The following is a 22,157-nucleotide window of genomic DNA, read 5'->3' as shown; positions in this document are numbered from 1 at the left end:
ACTTTTTTTTTTCAATCTAACAGCCTATTTATCAATTTGAGTGAATTATACATGAAAATGTAATTTGCTATCCATATAATTTCATCACATCTATAAAAATATAATAATTGTTAAACTAAATAACATATGTATTGAATATAATATTAAAAAAATCACAATAACATTCGGTCTAAAAATGAAATTAAAAGTATGAAAGTCAATTAAATTCAAACTAACAAATACCTTAACAATACTAAGGTAAACTGAAATTTAAACACAAAAAATAGTTAATTGTCTTCTAAATTCTATAATGGAGAATTAAATGTCAACCCAAGGTGAAATTGTATTATCCTACTCCTTGTTAACAGTGATAATTTCTTCATTTTGAGGTTGAAGTACAGTCCACAATAGTTGTGTATACAGCCCCACTGGTTGAGTGACATTGATTGAAGCCTAACTAGCTTGTTCAGAACTATTGCCAATTGATTGATCATTGACATCTACTTCTTGAGATTGTGGGTTAGTTCCATGCTGTCCAAAAAGAAAAAAAAAAAGACATCAATTTCATTTAATAAAAAAAAAAGAATCAATCTATTCAATATAATTCCATGATCAAATCAAACATATATAGTACCAAGTTATTAATCCATTTGATAACATAACAAAACATATATAAGGAGATTCAATTACAAAATCAGACCTGTGCAGTTGATGAAGTGATATCGCTTGCCTGCGCACAAAAAAAATCACCAAGTTTTAAGCAATTTAATGAAAAAGAACGAAAAAAATCCTTTAGAATTAAATTTTCAGAACTAGATTAAACATGTCCACTTGATTAAGCCTTATTTCTTCGTTGCACACAACCAATATCACCAAGTTTTAAGCAATATCTAGTGCAAAAGAAAAAAAAATCCTTTTGAATTAAAATTGTATAATTAAATTAAACCTGTGCACTTGATGAAGTCCTATTGCTTCCCTGCACAACATCAAGATCAATATTTGTTAGCTTCACCAAATGAAATTTAAAAAACAAAAATGACTCTTATGTTATACCTCTATAGTTCTTGTGGTTTTTGGAAAATTAGGGCAACCCCTTTTGTTGTGCCCAAGACATCTGCAAGCACTACATTTGATAGTAAACCTTTTACTAGTTAGTTTGGTCTCACCAGGTTCTTTTGTTCTTTTCTTTTTCGGTCTACCAACTGGAGCCTTTATGTCAGGTGGTCCAACCTTCACAGGCACCACAACATCAGGGGAAGGTTCAGCTTCCACTTCAGGCCAAGCACACTCATCAGGAATAGGATTTATAGTCCCCATGTATGTCATCATAAAAGATTCCTTGGTCAGATAATGATGCACATAATTTTCAGGTTGCCCTCCTTTATGAAGAATAGCAGCTACTGCATGTTTGCAAGGCACTCCACTAACTTGCCACATCCCACATTCACATGTACCATCTGTAATATGTACCAGGATGTTTCTATAGCCAGCTTGACAACATTCAAACAGCTCCCCTCTACCTCCAAAGACCTTAATTCTCCTTGCCTCATTTGAGGATTGATTTAGTCTTTCTCTAGCATATGGGGTCAAATGGTCTTGCCAAGTTTCACCTAGCTGATATTTTTTCAACATTCTCACCATTAGTTGTCTACGAATATGCTCAAGAATGGTTAGGACAGGCTTATCCCTAACCTCATCCACCCACTTATTAAAAGATTCAGTCATGTTGTTTGTAACATGGTCAGATTTCACATGATGATCAAACCCGCTTCTAGACCACTGTGCAGGTGGTATTTTTCTCAACCATTCATAACAATTTTGGTCTTTAGCCCTAATTTGACTCATTGCCCTCTCAAAGTCATACTGATTTGCAGCCCTACAAGCTTTCCAAAATAACCCCATGACATTCAAACCAGGAAACTTACACTTCAAATTGGCAAAGATATGCCTAGCACAATATCTAGTACTAGCATTAGGCCAATATTTTTCCAATCCCCATAAAAGACCTTTTTGTCTATCACTAATAATAGTTACAGACCTATGATCATCAGCCCCAATGAATTCATACAGCAAAGATAAAAAATAACTCCAACTATCATAGTTCTCTACCTCACATATGCAAAAAGCCAATGGAAAAATTCCACTATCATCATCTAATGCAACAGCAGATAACAATACTCCCCTGTATGGCCCCTTCAAGTGACACCCATCCAATCCTATGAAAGGTCTACACCCAGTTAGGTACCCCACTTTAAGTGCAGGAAATGACAAAAAAAACCTTTGAAAAACTGGGCTATTTGACAATGGCCTTTTAACCTTTACCTTAACACAAGCACCTCTATTCATTTTCATTAGAATGTGAGCATATTTCAAAAGCTTTCCATAGCAAGCAATGTGGTCAGCACCTAGGTTTTCTAATGCAATTTTTTTTGCCCTGTATAGTTTTTGTTTGTCACATTCAATCCCATGTTTATCTTTTAACTCACTTCTTATGACATTTACACCAACTCCTGGGTTAGTTTGAATAAGTCCAGCACAAACTTTAGCTATCCAAGGTGCTGTTGCATCTTTGTTAATTGATTTAATCTGGCAATCATGTTTCCCTTTAATATACCTAATTTTAAAAGTTATCCCATCAACCATCGATGAAGCATGAAGTTTCCAAGTGCATTTTGGATTAACACAACAACAAGTATACCTAACACCATCATTTTTAATCCTATTTAACTCAAAACCCTCTTGGATTGCATATTTCACCATAACCTCTTTTAATAATGCAACAGATTCAAAGGTATTTCCTACTTTTAGACTAACTGAACCATTTAGATTTGGTTTCCACTCATTATCAACAATGGATTCATACATATGTAAGAGACCATTCTCTTCATCAGATAAGTGCCCTCCGATAAAGCCATCCTCACTAAGTTTTTCAAACTTATCACTACCCATACTAACACCTATATTGACAGGATTTTCAGATCCTATTACAACACTTTCATGACATGATTGACCACCTAACCCAGTGTGCACCTCAAACTCAATAACATGACAACTATTAGTAAAAAAACTCCTCAAAAACCGAATACAATTCACTATCATTTGAAATTAGCTTCCTCTGCCTACTTGTAGTCCATGGCAACACAACAAAAATTTCAATCAAATCCATTTCATTGTGTCCATACTTAACCATGACTTCTAGAATTTCATGAAACAACCTAATAATCTTATATTCCTCTGGGTCCCTATATCCTATCTCATACACCGCCCCATTAATTTTAACCAACAAAAAAAAAGGTAACATGACTACCTGCATCAATTTTAAAACAAAAAAGTATTGCATCAAAAAATGGCTAAACTAATACAATTTTATTTAGCAAAGAATAAAAAACTCAACCTAAATGAAATATACATGTAATTCGATTAAAAAAAGTATAAAAGAAAATTCAATCTAATACATATAAAAATAAAAACTGAAAAGAAAAAATAACCCAACAACTATAGAGAATTTAGTCTAATATATATAAAAATTACCACTCATAATAACACATAGAATTCAATTTTACATGAACAAAAAAGCAAATACAATGAATTCAATCTTATTAATATAACGATACCAATTGGTTGAAATGAAATATTGTACATATACAACAACTCAAGAAAGCCTATAAAATAGGCAAAATAAGTTCAATAAATACATATATAAATATGGTGTATTTGGTCTAATTATTATATAAAGAGCAAATTAAAAAAAGTATATTAACAAAATACAACATTCAATAAAAAAATCCACCAATAATTAAACATAGTTTGTCATTTAGAAAAATAGACTTGAAAAACATAATTTTTCACAAAGATCACTAAATATGGAAACAATTTTATCAGAAAATACTTGCAAAAATCACTTAAAAATTAGAGTTACTAACCTTTAAGCTCGGCTTCTCTCCAATACTTGAACTCAACCAATGCTAACAAAGCTTTGGTCAAAATTACAGTATATTTATATAACATTTTTGACGCCATCCCACGTTCTCTCAATCCCTCCTCTCACACGAAGAATACGGCAGTTTCTTCTAGAGGTTTTTTTTTTTTCCGCTTGAAAGAACTTTAACTTGGTTAGGTGAATTGACTTTGCTTTAAACTATTGCCACCTGTAAGCAAACTATTGCCACCTGTCAAAAATAAAAGAATGAGGAAGGGTTCAATTGTTCTTTTACTAAAATGTCCTCAACGTTGTTAATATTTCTAACTGAAGAGTTAAGTTATGGACTTGAATGATATTAATTTGTACTTGAAAGGATTTAATTAATTCATTTAGTAAATTTCTGGTCTCTGAATTTTTTTCTAGAAATAATGAGGACTCAATTAAAAAATACCCTATTATCTATAATCAATATTCCAATGATAACAGAGCTCCTCTATTTTCAATCCGCTGCTTTTCTGTTTAGCGATTGTTAAATTTTATATCTAAAATTCTTCTAATTTTACACTAAGGTTTATTTTTTTAGAAAAAAAGGGGGCACGAGAGAAAGACTCCGAGAGTATTAAAAAATGTAATTCTAAATTTTCACTTGAGCGTTGTGTGATTTTTAAAGTTGGCCATTTATATTGAATAAATAAAATAATGAATAGACGTTTGGACCACTTCTTTTCTGTTATAATAAAACATGAGATGTCTTCTCTTGATGTTTTCGTCACAAAAGAATATGTTTATGTCATCATAGGCTTAAATTAAGATCGAGCACAAGTTTGTTTAAGCACTAAAGTCGCTAAATAAAAGAAAGGCCCATCTGAAAATTACCTAAAGCACCAAATATTGTTATTCAGCTACTTCTTTTATGTTACATCAGTCTACGCAAATTTATATAAATAATTTATAACTCCCATCAATATTTTAAAAAAAAAAAACTGTAGCAATTGTGGTTATGTCACGTGGTGTGATCTTTTGACAATCCTTCCACATCCCACCAAAGACTCTCACGCAGCATGAACTTTTGACAATTTTCCTATATCCCACCAAAAATTTGTCATTAGTCATAGTGGCAGATAATGTAGGTTCCGGGATAGGACTATAAGTCTTTTGAAACCCATGGACTTATTCTTACTTTAGTTTTTCTTTTGAAAATAAGAAAAGGACACCCGTTTGGGGAAATAATTTTATAGAACCTCATATCGTGAATAAGGGATAATAAGACTTTTTTTTTTCTTTTTTTACTTTATTGCAATACTCTTTAATTTTATATCTTATAATAAATATAAATGCGATATTGAAATAAATGTAATGATATATACATATTAAAATAATTTGATATTGAAAAATATTTTAATATTTTGCAATCCCGTATTATATTAAACCAAATTATAATAAATAGACATACTATTAAAATAAATATATCAAAGTTTAAATTATTTTGAATATCATATAAAATAATTTTAATATTATTAATAAATCAACAGTATTACATTAATTGTAAAATCTATCTAATCCAAGAATTTATTTAAAATTTTTATAATAAATTAAAAATATATTAGTTAACATTTTAAAAATTAATAATGAAATTAATTATTTAAGTTATATATATTAGTCTACTAGAAAAATTTAAACTATTTCAATCAGATTTACATTTAGTGAAAATTTTTGAAGTTAATTTTTTTAGTTATCATCTACTAAGAATCTTGTAGTTAAAAGGGGTATTGGCATTCTTTATTAAAAATTTGAGGTCTACATAACTATTTCTTTTTTAATTTTAAGGGTGTCATTTTATTTTTGACAAAAATAAAATTTCATTTAAATGGCTAAAATGGTGATAATACAATGTTATAGCTGGCGTAAATGGAAGGTAGGAAACAATCAAAATGACCAACAGTCTAACACCACAGCAAGGATATAAGGTCAAAAATTCTCTTATTAATTAGTAAAAGAGAGTCACCTGGGCTTATAAATAGTAGGGGCGGACAAAATCGGATACAGATAAGATTCAGATTAATCCGATAAATTTCAAATTGTTTGAATTGATTAAAAAAGCCATCCAAATGCAATCTAAGCTTATGTGTGTGTATATATACATACTTGTTATAAATTAAAGTTGCAAAAGTCTTTAAGCAAGGCCATTCATAGTAAGTTTCAAATTTTTAGGTTAATATCCGTAACTTCATCATGCGAGCCATGCATAAAGCCTGCAGGTTTAGGTGGGACTGACCCGAATTTTTTTGCCAATCCTACGCATGATGGAAGGTGTTAGGAATAACATCCCGCATCAATTGTGTATTAAACTTGGATTCAGCATATAAGATTTGGACAACTCTTAACTCTTGAGCTAACTTACTAATTTTTGGATTGAGTTAAGCCCGTATGCTTCAATATCACAAATTAGTCTTTCGTTACCATTACTTATTTTTTCTATTGTTTAAAATTAACACAATAAATGACATTAAATCCCAAAACAACTAAAGTAATCATTTAAGACGAATTAAGACACCATAAAGTAAATCTGCACACTATGAAAAATACTTCGGAACAATTAAGGAAGCATGAGTATACTTGGGGAAAGCTTCATAATTGTTACAGCCAGATCTACACTCTTCCCTCTATATGCATCTTCAATAATTATATGCATTAATGATCTCTCAATATTTCGCAACCGATATTGCCCACATCGCTTACCACAATATATTCACTTTTTTTTTGTTTGAACCACGAGGTGATCCTAAGTGGGCCCAAACTATGGGAGGCACCTTTAAGCCCGTACCACAACTCATACTAATTCATGCTCGCATCGGGTCGGCCCGTAAGAGGTAAAGTGCTGGCCAAAGTGGTGACTCCATACGAGAGCGAGGCTTGAACCCCTGATCTTTCTTAAGGAGTGAGAGTGCCGAACCACTCACACCAACCAACTTTATTATAGAGTTTACAACCCAAATATTAATAGAGGAATATAAATATGTGCTTGTCAATGAAGCAATCATCTTTATTTAGAAATTTTTTATCATTAATCCTACGTACACACACTTCTTTTGTCTCCAAAAATATTCTTAATTAATCCACACAATTTAATATAATAAATACCTAAGATTACACAAATTTTCATTACAATAGAATATATAATTTATAATATTATTGATACAATGATGGCAATAATAAAAATACTATAAACCTTACAAATTTTAGAAAATGGCTTAGAGTGTGACAAGTTGAATGAACCACAACAAATCATTTACATTATAGTATCTATGATCAATATTCTAATGAAAATAGGGCTCCTCCATTTTCATTTCCCTATGTTTTCTGTTTGGTGATTGTCAAATTTTATGTCTAAAATTTTTCTAATTTTATAGTGAGGTTTATTTTTTAAAGAGAGAGAGAGAGACTCAAAGAGAGTTAAAAAATGTAATTGTAATATTTTACTTGTGCATTGTGTGATTTTTACCATTTTTAAAGTTGGACATTTGTATTGAATAAATAAAATAATTAATAGACTTATGGACCATTTTTTTCTGTTATAATAAAAATCAGAGGTCCTTTCTTGATGTTTTCATTCCATATGAATAAATTATAATTTTATTGATACAGTAGTATCAATAATAAAAATCCTAACAAACATGAAAATTTTAGAATATGGATTAAAGTGTTACAAGTTGAGTGGATCACAATAAGTTATTTATACTGTAGTGTCTATGATCAGTATTTCAATGATATCAAGGTTTCCTCTACAATTTTTGTTTGGTCATCGCCAAATTTTATATCTAAAATTTTTCTAATTTTATATTGACATTTATTTAAAAAAAGAAAAAGAGAAAGAGAGACTTGGAGAGTATTAAAAAATATAAATCTTAGATTTCGCTTGCGCGTTATGTGATTTTTACCATTTTTAAAGTTAGCCATTTATATTGAATAAAAAAAGTAATGAATAGACTTATGGACCACTTTTTTCTATTATAATAAAACAATTTCTTCTCATGAAGTTTTTCATTCCACAAGAATATGTCTATGTCATAACGGGCCCAAATGGGGTAAATAAATTGGGATGAAGGACAAGTCTGTTTAAGTGTTGAAATCGCAAGAAAATCTCATGAAAAAATTGCCTAAAGCCCCATTATTGTTATTCAACTATTACTTTCATGTCACATTAGTTTCCACACAGACACTTATACAAATAATTTATAACTCCATCTTTATTCAGGGGAAAAAATGTAGCAATTGTGGTTATATCACATGAAAAAATTCCAATTAAAAATATAACAAGAATTAATTTCAATTTTTTTAATAAATATTGATATAATTTAATAGTTTAATTTTTCTGGTAGAGTAATATAATTTAAAAATTAATATCAGTATTAATTTTTAAAATGTAAATTATTATAATTATTTTAATAATATATTTGGACTTATTATAAACATTCTAAATAAATCTTTGAGTTAAATGAAATTTACAATTACTATAATATATTTCATGCATTAATAATAGTAAATTTATTTTAGATGATAATGAAAATAATTTAAATTTTTGTACTTTATTTTAATAGATTATTTTTATTTATTAAAAATTTATTTTAATATAATATAAAATTATAAATTTTTTTTAAATATTTGATATATATTGTTATATTTTATTATAATATTATATTTATATTTTTTAAAATATAAGAGTCAATATTTTTAAATTAATAAAGACAAAAAGTATTATAATAAAAAAGAATTTATTAAAAATATAAACATTCTCCCAAACTTATCCTTTTCCCTTTTTGAAAGGGAAAAAATAAAATAAGGAGCCACATAATTTTGATGCTGCTTTAGCTTGTTGAGGCCATCAAATAAACTGTAAATATTAGTTCTATTAACTTAAAAAATTGACTTATATTTTAAAATAATTTTAATATTTTAAAAATACTAAAAAATATTTTAATACTTTACTTGCTTATATTATATTAAACTAAATTTTAAAATAAATAGAAACTTAGTATGAAAATAAACATCTAAAAATTTAAATGATTTTCAATAGCATATAGAATAATTATAATAATTAATACCTAAGATATATTATATTAATTATAAATTCTATTTAACACAAATATTTAACTAAAATTTTTATTATAAATATAAATATATTATTAAAATAAATATAATAATTAACATTTTAAAAATTAATACTGAAATTAATTTTTTAAATTATATTAACACTAGTTTCATGCAGTGCGAACTTTTGACAAAAACTGTCAATTGCAAAGTCATTTCCGTTACCAAAGTGAGATTCAAACCACAGTTAGCCCTACACATGGCACCGAACTCGGCGTTTTGATGTAAGTATAAATTGTCACTGTACGCATCCCACACACGCGGCACCCTCTCCCTCACTCCTCACTCATTCACGCCCAAATCTCTCACCTCAATCATGCATCTCTCTTTCTGACCGGGCAGTTTTCTCTCTCACTCTTCCCCCGTCTTGAATGCATCTCACGGTCGACTTTCTCTCTATCACCGGGGGTCTGTCGGTTGGTGTGGGTCTCTTAATTTCAGCACCTTTGGATAATCCATACAGCCTCTTCCTTCATATAATATTTGAAATATAACTGCAGTTTCTTCATATTGTGTATATCAGAGTAATATATACATCTCTTAGTAGTTTTTGGATTATGTTTTAGTAGTCAAGTCGAGAAATCCCTGCCAGCCTAGAGACCCACGGCGAGAGAGAGAAAACCACCGGTCAGAAGGAGAGATGCGTGAGTGAGGTGAGATTTGGGCGTGAGTGAGGTGAGATTTGGGCGTGAGTGAGTGAGAGCGAGAGGGAGAACGCAGAGCACATGTGTGAGAAGGGCAATCAAGGCTGCTCAAATCCCTGTCATTTATGTTTCTGCTAGCTGTTTTTTGCTGGTTGGTTCCCCGGACACCTCTCTCAAATATAGCTACCCTCGCCCTTCAAAAGATAAAGTCTGGATCTATGAAGACGGTGAAGTTAGAGGAATGACAATTTAAAATTAAATCAAGACTTTTAACTCTTTATTAATAATATTAAAACTATAGATAGTGCATGCACGCACCACACAACAACATCGTTCACTATAATATGAGTTAGACTGTAAGAATTTATGTTCATATTAAACAAAATGATTATCTTTTTTTCTATGGTGCATATCGATGATGTTGCCATATATACTATTAAGAGAATAGATGCTCCTCGAGTGCTGAACAAAACATTGTATTTGAGGCCACCAGAAAATATCCTCACTCAAAGCGAATTAATTGAAACTTGGGAGAAGCTCATCACCGGGAGGCTACTAGAAAAAGATCACATTTCTGTCGAAGACTTCTTGGCCTCTAAGAAAGATGAATATATATAACGGAAAATTAAATGAAATGATGACCTTAAATTGCAGATTTGGACTATGCACAACAAGTGGCAGCGGGACATTTCTATCACATTTTCTGTGGAGATTGTTTAACAAGCATTGAAATTGGGGAAGGTCATGAAGAAAGCTACAAAGCTCTATACTCGGATGGATAACTACTAGAAGCAATACCCGCGAGAAGTAAAATACATGTATTTATAGTGTAGTCTAAAAAAGCTACCTAACCTACGGGGACTCAAATTTATGACCATGATTTTATTAGGATAATTAATAAGCCGACCACTAAGCCGAGGCTTTTGTGGCGAATGTGCTAGTTATGTGTGCTTTTGTTCAATTAAAAGTAACGTTCTAATGATGTACCTTGAGAAACAAAATCCGATCAATTTGTTTAGTTTATATTAAATTTTTTATTTAAAAATAATTATATTTTAACTATATATGAGTTAGTGGATATTTATTAGGTTTTAAGCACCCGAATAAACTGTATATTGATCCCAGTTGTCACCCTTAACCTTATTAACGCAGACCATTTTTTTTAAAAATAATAAAAATAAATTACGTGAGTCAACAACTATTTTAATTCAACTAATTTGATGATTACTATGTCATTACTAATAAAATAATGCACAACCTCTCAATATTTTTTAATAAATAATTTACTAAATTTATAATTTTTTTATTCGCATGAATTATTAAATTCCCAGGTACAAAAGAGCACGGTATTTGAAAGGGGAGCGTTTCTTCTCTCTCTCTCTTTACTTTGTGGTTCAAAATGCCGTTAACCCCCAACAACAACTTATATTGAACTTTAGGTTAAAATAATTTGAGTTGCTGGTAATATTCAAAACTAACGAGATTTGATTTCTTATACATGTTTCAACAACAATTCAACTGAATATTCGTGAAATTTTGTCTTGTTCGAGTACTACCATGAGAATGCAAAGAACGTGGACGAATAAAAAAATGGCCACATGTCAAGTATTGAAGTGTTAATACAAGAACTGGGCCGAACGTGTGGCCTAAAGTGCAAATTTGAATTACAATTGCACTATTGATCCGTTTTTGTTTCTTTGAAATTCCAACTGTGATTGTGTAAAATTTACTAGTGTAAATTTCTTACTTTTCATTTTAGATAGGACAAATTATCAACGTTAATGCTCTCTTAATTAGCTAATTAGCTATCTTCAAAAAAAAAAATTAGCTAATTAGCTAGTGGTAGATTCACCAAACTAACTTATCCTCCATGCAGGAGCTGAAAATAGGGTTGAATGGTAGATAAATTCGGACCTCCAAATATGAACATTTTCCTCTAGTGCATGGTTTTTCAATTTGTCAAGTTAATCCAAATTACTTAAAATTAGTTAACCATTTATGATTAAAGTTTTAAAGTGGATTTACATTCATCGCACTTTCCATGGGTTTTTTCCCCCCTTTTTCTTTTTGGGTTAACTGAACTATTTTAAGTTTTCTTGATTCCCACTCAAGCACTCAAATGCTAATAATCTCGTATTCCAATATTCCATAGTAATTATTTTAACCTAAAGTTCGATATAAGTTGTTACTCAATCGTCACATTTTCGCCGTACAGAAGAAAACGCAATTGTCTCACCAATTCGGTTTCAAGCGATGGCAATAACCCCATTAACGTCGATATTCCCTTTCCCAGTGACTATTCAGAGCTTCTTGATCAAGTACGCTGGCTTCTGCATTTGTTTATTTACCTTTTTATTAGATTACGCTTTAGGATCTGTTTGATATCGAGTTCTTGTAGTTTTTAACTATATATGTGTGGTGAAAAAAAAAAAAAAGCTATAGTTGTGATGTAAAAGTTGACTGTGTTTGGTAAATATGACTTATAAATAATATTTTTTACAAAACTGATAAAAGGTGATATATGTTTTTAGTCAAACAATTATGAGATAAAATTATTTTTGCTCAAAAGCTGCGGCTGTAAGAGTTTACCAGGCACTTTTATATATCTGAGCTCCCCAATTGCAATGCCGAAGGGATCCTTAAACTTGTTAAATGAAAAGCTGGAGACATTTCAAAACCAATTTGGCCTTTTTGAAGCTATTAGAAAACAGGCATTGGGTCCTGCTTCTTGTTTTATCCAAAAACATTCATGGGGTAGATAGATTGTGGCAATTTTAGAACAACATCAACAACTTTTACAGTTTAAGTTACAGATATGTGGATCATATTTCTATATCCGTTGAACATTTTCTTGGTGGGGGTTTTGGAGACTTAAATCAAAACATCTGCTTTTGTGAAATCATCTTCTCTCTACATCGAAGTTGTTGTTTTTGTGTAAGAATCCTTGTGTTATAGTATCTTAGGATGATTATATTTCCAAAATACTATTAGCTCTGCATTTAGTTTAAAACTCTAAACTACTGTCACCACATCATATTGGATGAGTGGCACCTTTAAGATGAGTTGTCAAAGCAGTCTAAAAATTACACAAAGAAACAGATCCTCTTTGGAACCTCTTGGAAAACACAACTTGGTGTCTCTCTTGATACAACTTGATGTGTATCATCTGTTCTGTAGTAGTTAGATAATAAGTATCGGAGTAGGAGCATCTGCTTAGTTTGGGCTTTTGACCTTTAAACAGGCAAAAATGGCTGCTGAATTAGCCATGAAGGATGGTAGGAAGTTGATGGTGAGTTATTACTGGATAATTGAAGAGCTATATGCACACATCGACTGCAGAATAAGTATATAGTTTATGATGAACAAGTATATGTTACAAGAGATCGAATTCCCAACAGCTGGCCTTGATTCTGTACCAGGTGCCCTCCACAACTAACCCTTACCTCCCACCCCTTACCGAAGAGCAACCCAAATATGTTGGTTATTACCTCTCACTTTTTGTAATTGTGGGACAGGTGATGGTGAAGGAGGAATAGAAATGACTGGAAGTATGCGGTTAATACGTGAATTCTGTGACCTGTTTGTGACTCCAGAGAAAGTTACACGAACTAGAATAGTAAGTATTGTGTATGTGAGCAGTGTTATTTTAATCTTTTCTTCAAAGTGAAGGTAGTGTTTGTGTGTACATGTATGCGTTTGTGTATAAAACATAAATAAATACATGCATATGACGAATTTCTGTCCTGTAAACCAAGGTGGAACTAATTTCTGCCCCAAGTGCAACTGACAAGATTTTACCAGATTGACTAGATATCAGAAGTTAGATGTCTATGGTTTTATTCTCAGAATTAGTAGGAATTCATTTTTGTCCAAAAGGGCTCTAGGAGAAGAGGTTATCTTCTTCATCCTAAATTCCCTTTCTCTAGTTAAGGCAGGATTGGTCCCAAGTCCCCGATACAATCCTTGATGACTTTTATTAGTTGGACAAGTGAACACCTTGAACAGGTCTTCTTGAGCTCAGTACAATTTGTGCAGTCGTTTTTCTTTTAATTTCTTTTGAAATGAGTTACCAAGGTATGACCTCTAAGAGAATGTATTAATTGGATGAGTTAACAACATTGATTTGGCTCCTAGACCTCTATGCAATTTGTGTCAATTAGTTTTGCTTTGTATTCTTTTTAAATGAGTCCAGATTTAGTCATCGGTGGAGAAGGATGCTGAAGTGATGCGCCTACCCATGAAGGACCTACCATTTGAAAAGTTTGATGAGTTCCATCAGTGGAATCTACAAATTAAATGATATGGTACAATACCCATTTCATTTAGAATAAAATATTTGTGGTTCCCATCCATGGGATCCATCTCCCAATGGTGGGTCCTTAGTGGGTGGACAACAAGTTTTTCTCCATTGGCAGATAAATGAGTTAGCTTTTTCCATACTAAGTTTTTCATGGATGATAAATTTTCTTTATACTGCGAGAAACACCTACTAACTCTTTATTTTTTCTTTTATTTTTGGGCTCCTTATGAATGCCATTAGACATGAGATTGACTAAAACAAACTTCCTTTTTCCCCTTAACATAAACATATGAAAGATAATCACTAAGTCCTTTGTTATGAGAACCTTTGTCTGAGCAAAGCAGATGTCAATTGCTAATAATGTTCTTTTGCAGCTTTTTGCATATCTATTTTTTGGGTTTTGTGCTTTGTAATTGTTTGCTGTGACCATAGGAGCTTCTACCCATATTATTTTCAGTGTTTAAATAAATCCAAAAGCTTGTACTTTAAGTCTGTCTTAATTTCTGAGGTATACTGTTAATGAGACCTCTTGCCAAGTTCAAGCTTCTTGATGTTTTGTAATTGCTTTAGTTATGGTGGTTACTTTGCCATAGGTGATAGAACTGACTGTTGAACTCTTGAATACGACTTTCACCAAGCATCTTTAAAATCTCATAGACCCATGTCTGCCAAGTTTCATTTTGTTCCTATCTCATTCTTTTTTAATTAAAATGTTTTCATTTCTATTAAAATATGGTTGATTGATTGTGGACATGAGATGTCAGTGAGTGGATTGCATCCAACGACTAACATATGTTTGATTATTTATGACTAAGCAAAGAGATCAAAGAAGGTTGTGGGCGACAGGGGACAAAGTCTTCAAATTGTAACCTTCAATATGACTCTCTGTGGGAAAGGTTTCCCTTAATTTCTTTCAAACTTACTCATTTGCCGAACTAAGCACTAGGCATGGTCTCTTCATTTGTCATCAAATTTGGGAGGTGTAGCTCTTTCTGGGGTTCTGCCAAAGTTTTATTTGTGGGTTTGAAATGCAAGAAACCAAAGTCTCGGCAGTTTGAGCCTGCCAACTTTTGAAATAGGCATTTCTATCAACAGTACATCAAGAAGCTAGAGCCTGCCAACATTTGAAATATGCATTTCCACAGTCAAGGTTGCCAATAGTTCGACAAAGTGTCCGCTGGGCCAATTATTAACCATTGTGTTAAGTGCACAAAATTCTAGCAGGACTAAATATGATGCCATTCCTTTTGTTGAATTTTTCAATGCAATGTTGGGTCCTTCAGAAAAAAAGCTATTTCTACTTGTTAATCCAACTGTTAGAAAGAAGCTTTTTGTTCCTGGTCTTGAGGTCCCAACAACAGACATTAAAGTATGGCTTTTTCAATTCTGAGTTGTCTTCAATTAGATGCGTTATGCTAGACTAGTAATTGGTTTAAAAAAGAAAGCTTCATGGTGAGAAGCTGATTTTTGAGGAAGGACAAGTTTATTCTTACCTGAATGTGAATGTTTCACTGAATTGAAGAAAACACAGCTGGGGCCTGGAAGGAGAGCCGGATCAGGATGAAAGACAGCCAATGATTATATATTTGAAAAGAGAGATAATAAAACCAAGTGTGTGTGGGGGGGGGGGGCAGGTAAAGCAATTAATCAGGCTCTCTGCACTTTAAGAGTGTAGGCAATCCATCAAAGGCCATCAATCAACTCTGTTTTGTTTTTTTTTTTCATATAATAATCAAACAAATGTTAGCCCTTAGATGCCATCCAATTGTTCATTGTCTCATATTAGGATATAAACTAAATTCACAAGAGGATCCCTCTGCATATATATTTCATGTGCATAAGGTGTATGAATAATGTTTTCTGTATGCATTTCCTACTTGTTAGTAGTCTGTTTAATGCCCATTTCTGATTATCTGATATCTATGTTCATGATTCGTTTCGTGATCTTGGTCTGTCATTTGGTTTTTAGTTTTTCCCAGAGGCAAATGAAGTCAAATATGCAAGAAAATCGGTCTTTGAAGGATCATTATTTAAGTTGGACTATCTAACAAAACCTTCATTCTTTGAGGATTTTGGATTCACTGAGAAGGTTAAAATGGCAGACCGTGTGAAGCCAGAAGATGAATTGTTTCTAGTCGCCTATCCATATTTTAATGTCAATGGTAGTCTTACACCTTGTCTTCTTATTGATATTCATTCCTTAAGGTAATTAATTTTGCTTTTCTTTCGTCTTGTAGAAATGCTTGTCGTTGAAGAGCTTTACAAAGAAGCTGTCTTCAATACTGCCCAGAAACTGATTATATTCAATAGAGAACTTGACCGGATAAGGTCTGGGTGTATCCTTCACCATTCTTTCATTATTATTGTACTTTCTGTAAATTTAGTATGATTTTGATGCTATTTAGCAGTTTCTAGATGCCCACCCATTGAATTGCTTGTTTACAACTTTTTGGTCCTTCAATTGGTATCTTGTTGCAGAAATTGAAAGTAAAGTGGGTCTTTTGCTTCTATTTTTGAATACAATAATTTGAAATTCACTCACAGAAATCTAAAAGGGAATTAATAGGGATGATCATGTTATATCTTTCAATAAAATGTTGCAAGGAAGACTTTTTTTTTTTTTAACAAATAACAATGACTTAACAAAAAGAATTGGTAACTTGGTTGTAGTAGAGTTGTTTTGGAATGTGCAATGAAAGGATCAGAGAGGATTTCCTTAAATGAGCTAAAGATTATCCGTCATTCTTCTACCCTAATGTCACGAGATGAGTATTTTGCGCAGCTAACCCGTGCGACACTTAGACAACTTTGCCGAATGTTGCTAAGTAAGCCTAGAGCTTCTCGAACTAGAGAAGAGAGCAATGGAGCCGAATAAGAGAAATTGTATTGCACAAAGAGAGAATTACAATGCTTGAGTTGCTTACAATGCTTGTTGTAGTGTTTGTTGGATACAAATGCCTAATGCCATCCCATATTTATAGGGGAGGCTTGCCAAGCTCTAGAGATTCTAGAGAATTCTACCATTTCCTAGATATTTACATGTGCTGGAATTCTATGGAGAATTCTAGAGTATTTAAAAGCTCAATGTGCTAGAGTTGCCTAGAATTTTCCGGAATCGGGCCAAGCTAGCACTCTTGGCCTTGTGTTGGGCTCTTGGCGAGCAAATTGGGCTACGAATTTGGGCTGTCCGCAACATCCTCCCCCACCTAACCTCGCGGCGTCCTCATCGCGCTCTCGTGCTTGAACCTCTGGATGTGCTCAACGAATTGCCACAAATTGTCTTCACGTTCCCAAGTGGCTTCGCTCTCGGGGAGGTTTTTCCACTTCACCAAGTACTCGCTATGTGCTGGCACGCCCCTCCTCGAAACCACGCGGTTCGCAATGATGTAGTCCACATCTTTGTCGAACGCGGTGACAACGGCAGTTGGTGCGCGCCTCGATTCTCCGCGACTTGGGTCTCCCATGTCTTCGTGATATGGCTTGAGAAGACTCACATGGAAGACCGGATGGATCTTGAGTCTTGGCGGAAGTTGGAGTTGATACGAGACGTTGCCCACACGTCGAACAACTCGGAAGGGTCCCTCGTAGCGCCTCACTAACCCCTTGTGGACTTTCCGCAACATCTTGAATTGTTGGGGTAGGAGCTTGATCATAACTTGATCACCTTCCTTATACTCAACATGTCGTCTCCTTGTATCCGCCCATTTCTTCATTTTCCTCACGGCTTTGTCGAGATAGGCTTGCGTGGTGTTCGCTTCCTCATGCCATTCGCGGGTGAGCTTGTGTGCCGCGGGGCTTTTCCTTCCGTAAGTCGAGGCTATGGCGTTGGGGGTCATGGGCTGAAATCCCATGATGATCTCGAACGGACTCTTGCCCGTAGCCTTGCTTCGCTGTAAGTTATAAGAAAATTGGGCGATGTCGATTAGCTTCGCCCAATCTCGCTGATGAGCGCTCACATAATGCCTCAAGTACATCTCGAGGAGGCCATTAATGCGCTCGGTCTGCCCATCCGTTTGTGAGTGAAAGCTTGTCGAGAACTTGAGATCGGTCCCTAACATCTTGAAGAGCTCCGTCCAGAAACGCCCAGTGAACCAAGGGTCTCGGTCGCTCACAATGTTCTTTGGAACTCCCCAAAGCTTCATAATGTGCTTGACGAATAGGCGAGATGCCTCATCCGCTTTGCAATCGATTGGTACGGCAATAAATGTGGCATACTTGTTGTATCGGTCGACAACGACCATGATACTTCCGCATCCTTCGGACTTAGGCAGCGATGTGATGAAGTCCATGGAGACACTTTCCCATGGTCTTGTTGCTAGCGATAGCGGCTCTAATAATCCCGCTGGAAGTTGATGATCCACCTTGTCTTGTTGGCACACAAGACAAGTTCGCACATATGCCTCGATGTCGTCCCTCATGTGTGGCAAAAAATACGAGGCTTGAACTAGTGCGGTGGTGCGCTCGATTCCTAGGTGACTAGCCCACTTGAAGTCGTGGCACTCCTTGATAACTTCCTTCCACAAGTTTCCTCACCTTGGCACGAACAGCCTATCTCCCTTGGTGAGGAGGATGCCTTCCTCTTGCCAAAAACGCCTTGTCTTTCCCTCGAGCACCTTCTCCAGCAAATCCTTTGCTAGCGGATCTTGTTGGAGGCCTTCCTTGATGCGTGAGATAAGGTCGAACTTCGGTTGGCTCATGCTAAGTGTTGCCAATTCCACCTTGCGGCTTAGAGCGTCCGCAACGACATTGGCTTTCCCCGGTTTGTACTCGAGCCAATAGTCGAATTCCGCAAGGAAGTCTTGCCACCGTGCTTGCTTCGGACTCAACTTCTTTAGAGTTTGAAAGTAGCTTGTCACCACGTTGTCCGTCATAATCGTGAAGTGTGAGCCTAGCAAGTAATGTCGCCACACACGCAAGCAATGTATGATGGCTGTCATCTCCTTCTCTTACACCGTGTAGCGACGCTCCGTATCATTTAGCTTTCGACTCTCGAACGCTATGGGGTGGCCTTCTTGCATAAGGACTCCACCTATGGCAAAATCTGAGGCATCTGTTTGGACTTCGAAGGGCTTTGTGTGGTCCGGTAGAGCGAGGACAGGTTCTTCTGAAATTGCCTTCTTCAACTCCTCGAATGCGCGTTGGCACTCTTCGAACTAATGCCACGTTCTGATATCCGTCAAGGGTGCTGCCTTGGCCGAATAGCCTTTGATGAAGTGGCAGTAGTAGTTCACCAGCCCAAGGAATGAGCGAAGCTCGGGCACTTTCGAGGGAGGTTCCCATTTGAGAATGGCCTTCACTTTGGCATTTTCCATCATGAGCTTCCCGCCCGCAATCTTGTGGCCAAGGAACTCCACTTCTCGTTGGGCAAACGAGCACTTCTCCAATTTGAGGAATAGCTCATTGTCTCGAAGTACTTGGAGGGCTTGTCGCAAGTGTTGGGCATGATCCTCGAGCGTGGTGCTATACACCACTATGTCATCCAAGTACACGACCACGAAGCGGTCGAGAAATGGTTGGAGCACCTTGTTCATGAGCGTACAAAATGTGGCGGGTGCATTAGTAAGGCCAAAAGGCATCACAAGGAATTCGAAAGACCCGTACCTTGTTGTGCACGCTGTCTTTGGTTCGTCTCCCTTGGCGATGCGCACTTGGTAGTACCCGGAGCGCAAGTCGAGTTTGGTGAAGTACCGCGCTTTGCCAAGCTGGTCGAACAAGTCCGCGATCAAGGGAATCGGATACTTGTTCTTGATGGTGATCTTGTTGAGCGCTCTATAATCGATGCACATCCGCAGCAATCCATCATTTTTCTTTTGGAAGAGCACAGGTGCACCGAATGGGGCCTTTGAGGGGCGAATGTAGCATGCGTCCAGTAAGTCTTTGAGTTGTCTCCGCAACTCCTCTAATTCGGGTGGCGCCATGCGGTAGGGCGCCAAGGCTGGTGGCTTCGTGCCTTGTTCCAGCTCAATTGCATGGTCAACCTCTCGTCGAGGTAGGAGTTTCTTCGGAAGTTCTGGAGGCATCACGTCCTTGTACTCATTAAGGACGGCTTGAATTCGCGGAGGGACTTGGTTTGGCGAGATTCCGCTATTTCCTACCTCGTTTAGTTCCCGAATGGAGACCAAGAAACTTGGGTCCTTCTTGAAAGCCCTTTTAAATTGCATGGTAGAGAGTGTCTTCTCCTCGGACTTGCCTCGTTCCGTGGGAACCATGCATGCCTTACTCCCGTCGAGGATGCTTAGGAAGTTCGGAGCGGGCAGCGAGAAGGCATGGACTTGGTTGAAGAATTCCATGCCGAGGACCATCTTGAAGTCATCCATGGGAACGATGGAGAAATCAAGCTTTCCGCTCCATGTTCCAAGCATAATGTGCACGCCTTGTGCGATCCCCGCAATTGGCTTGGCGGGTGAGTTCACCGCTTTCATCGTGCCTCCTTCCTTGGTGGCCTTGAGGCCTAAGCGCTTGGCCTCGTCTACGGACACAAAGTTGTGCGTCGCTCCCGTGTCTAGCAGCGCGCGAACGAACTGACCGTTTACCTTTGCGCTTACATACATGAGCCCTTTCTTGACGAGTGCAGGCTGTTAGTGATTAAGTGCGCCGAGGCGTTGGAGAGAACCCATGCTGAGTTGGGGTTCCTCTGTGGACATTGTAGGGTTGCTCTTGAGTTGGGCAGCAAGAGCGTTTAGCGACCTCTTCTCCGGATAGTCGCGTACCCAATCAGGACCATTGCATATGAAGCATGGGCTTCGCGGCTTTGGCGCCTCCTTCTTACCCTCCGATTTTCCTTGCTCGCTCTTGTTGCTAGGCAGTTTTTTCTACCCCCAATCTTTGCGGTTGTTGCCCTTGTCCTTGCGACTCTCTCCCCCACCTTTGCCTTGGTTGGCCTTTTTGTCCTTGGATTGGATAGAGTATTCGGTGAGCGACTCCGCAACGGCCATGGCATCGTCAAGTGTTTGAACACCACGCCTATCAAGCTCAGTCTTGGCCCAATCCTTGAGGCCATCTTGGAAGTAGAAGAGCGAATCTTTGTCGGACATGTCGCTTATCTCCAACATAAGGGTAGTGAACTCGTTGATGTAGTCCCATATGCTACCCGTTTGCTTGAGGCGACGTAAGCACGCTCGTGCTTCCTTCTCCGCATTGCTTGGGGCGAACTGCTTTCGGCGTTCTTGCTTGAAGTTGGCCCAAGTGTCGATGGTGCAAATGCCCTTGCCCATCTCGCCATACTTGCGACGCCACCATAGTTGTGCAGCGCCTCTAAGATAGGTGGGTGCAGTGCCCACTTTCGATGCCTCGTCTCGGACACCCATGGCATCGAAGTATTGATCGAGCCCAAAGAGGAAATTATCCACGATGGTGGCATTGTGTGTGCCATCGTAGGTGTCGGGCTTTGGCACGTCAATGCGGCGCGCATCACTCGAGTTTGCGGAAGCTGGACTAGCAGAGACTGTGCACTTGTGCCATGCCCAATCCGAGCGGACTTCATCCACTTCTGCACGGACAGCTCGTAGTTCATCCTGAACAAAGCTACGAAGTTTGAGCAACTCATCATGGAAAGAACGAAACTCACCTCGGAGAGTGTTCGCTTGCTCTTGGATGAGAGCTTTTGTTGCCACCGTGAACTCGGCGTATTCCCCCTCGAGACCGTCCACTCGTTCCTCCAATCCCTCGAGACTTTCTTGAGCGGCGGACAATGTGATTTCGAGAGTAGTCACACGAGGCTCCAACGCATCCACGGATGGGGCCTTGGACTTGCCACGAGTCTTGCCTTGGGAGCGTTCTCCCTCTTGGTCGCGGCTTGGTTCCAGTGGAACATCCACACCAACAACACCCTATTGTGCTACGTTTGAAAGGTTGGCCATTGCTCGTGAGCTAATTTGCGTGCGTGCAAACTTTAGCTCTGATACCACTTGTCACGGGATGAGTATTTTGCGCAGCTAACTCGTGCGGCACTTAGACAACTTTGCCGAATGTTGCTAAGTAAGCTTAGAGCTTCTCGAACTAGAGAAGAGAGCAATAGAGCCGAATAAGAGAAATTGTATTGCACAAAGAGAGAATTACATTGCTTGAGTTGCTTACAATGCTTGTTGTAGTGTTTGTTGGATACAAATGCCTAATGCCATCCCATATTTATAGGGGAGGCTTGCCAAGCTCTAGAGATTCTAGA

At 36.4% G+C, this 22,157-nt stretch overlaps 1 protein-coding gene and 1 long non-coding RNA gene across 2 annotated transcripts in view; both read left to right on the top strand.

Moving 5' to 3' along the window:
• LOC112098074 (disease resistance protein At4g27190-like) overlaps positions 1-22,157 on the top strand; it is a 90,102-nt gene that overhangs the window by 52,338 nt on the left and 15,607 nt on the right. The gene's annotated exons all lie outside the window — the stretch shown is intronic.
• LOC112098335 lies at positions 16,115-16,419 on the top strand. The gene is made up of 2 exons (XR_002905466.1): positions 16,115-16,155; positions 16,231-16,419. It is a non-coding gene; the product is annotated as an uncharacterized LOC112098335 (long non-coding RNA).

The sequence above is a fragment of the Citrus clementina genome, unplaced genomic scaffold (assembly GCF_000493195.1).
Source record: "Citrus clementina cultivar Clemenules unplaced genomic scaffold, Citrus_clementina_v1.0 scaffold_5, whole genome shotgun sequence".
In the NCBI taxonomy this organism is placed as follows: Eukaryota; Viridiplantae; Streptophyta; class Magnoliopsida; order Sapindales; family Rutaceae; genus Citrus; species Citrus x clementina.
Note: the sequence above shows the minus strand (reverse complement) of the source record. Positions and strands in the feature narration are given on the sequence as shown.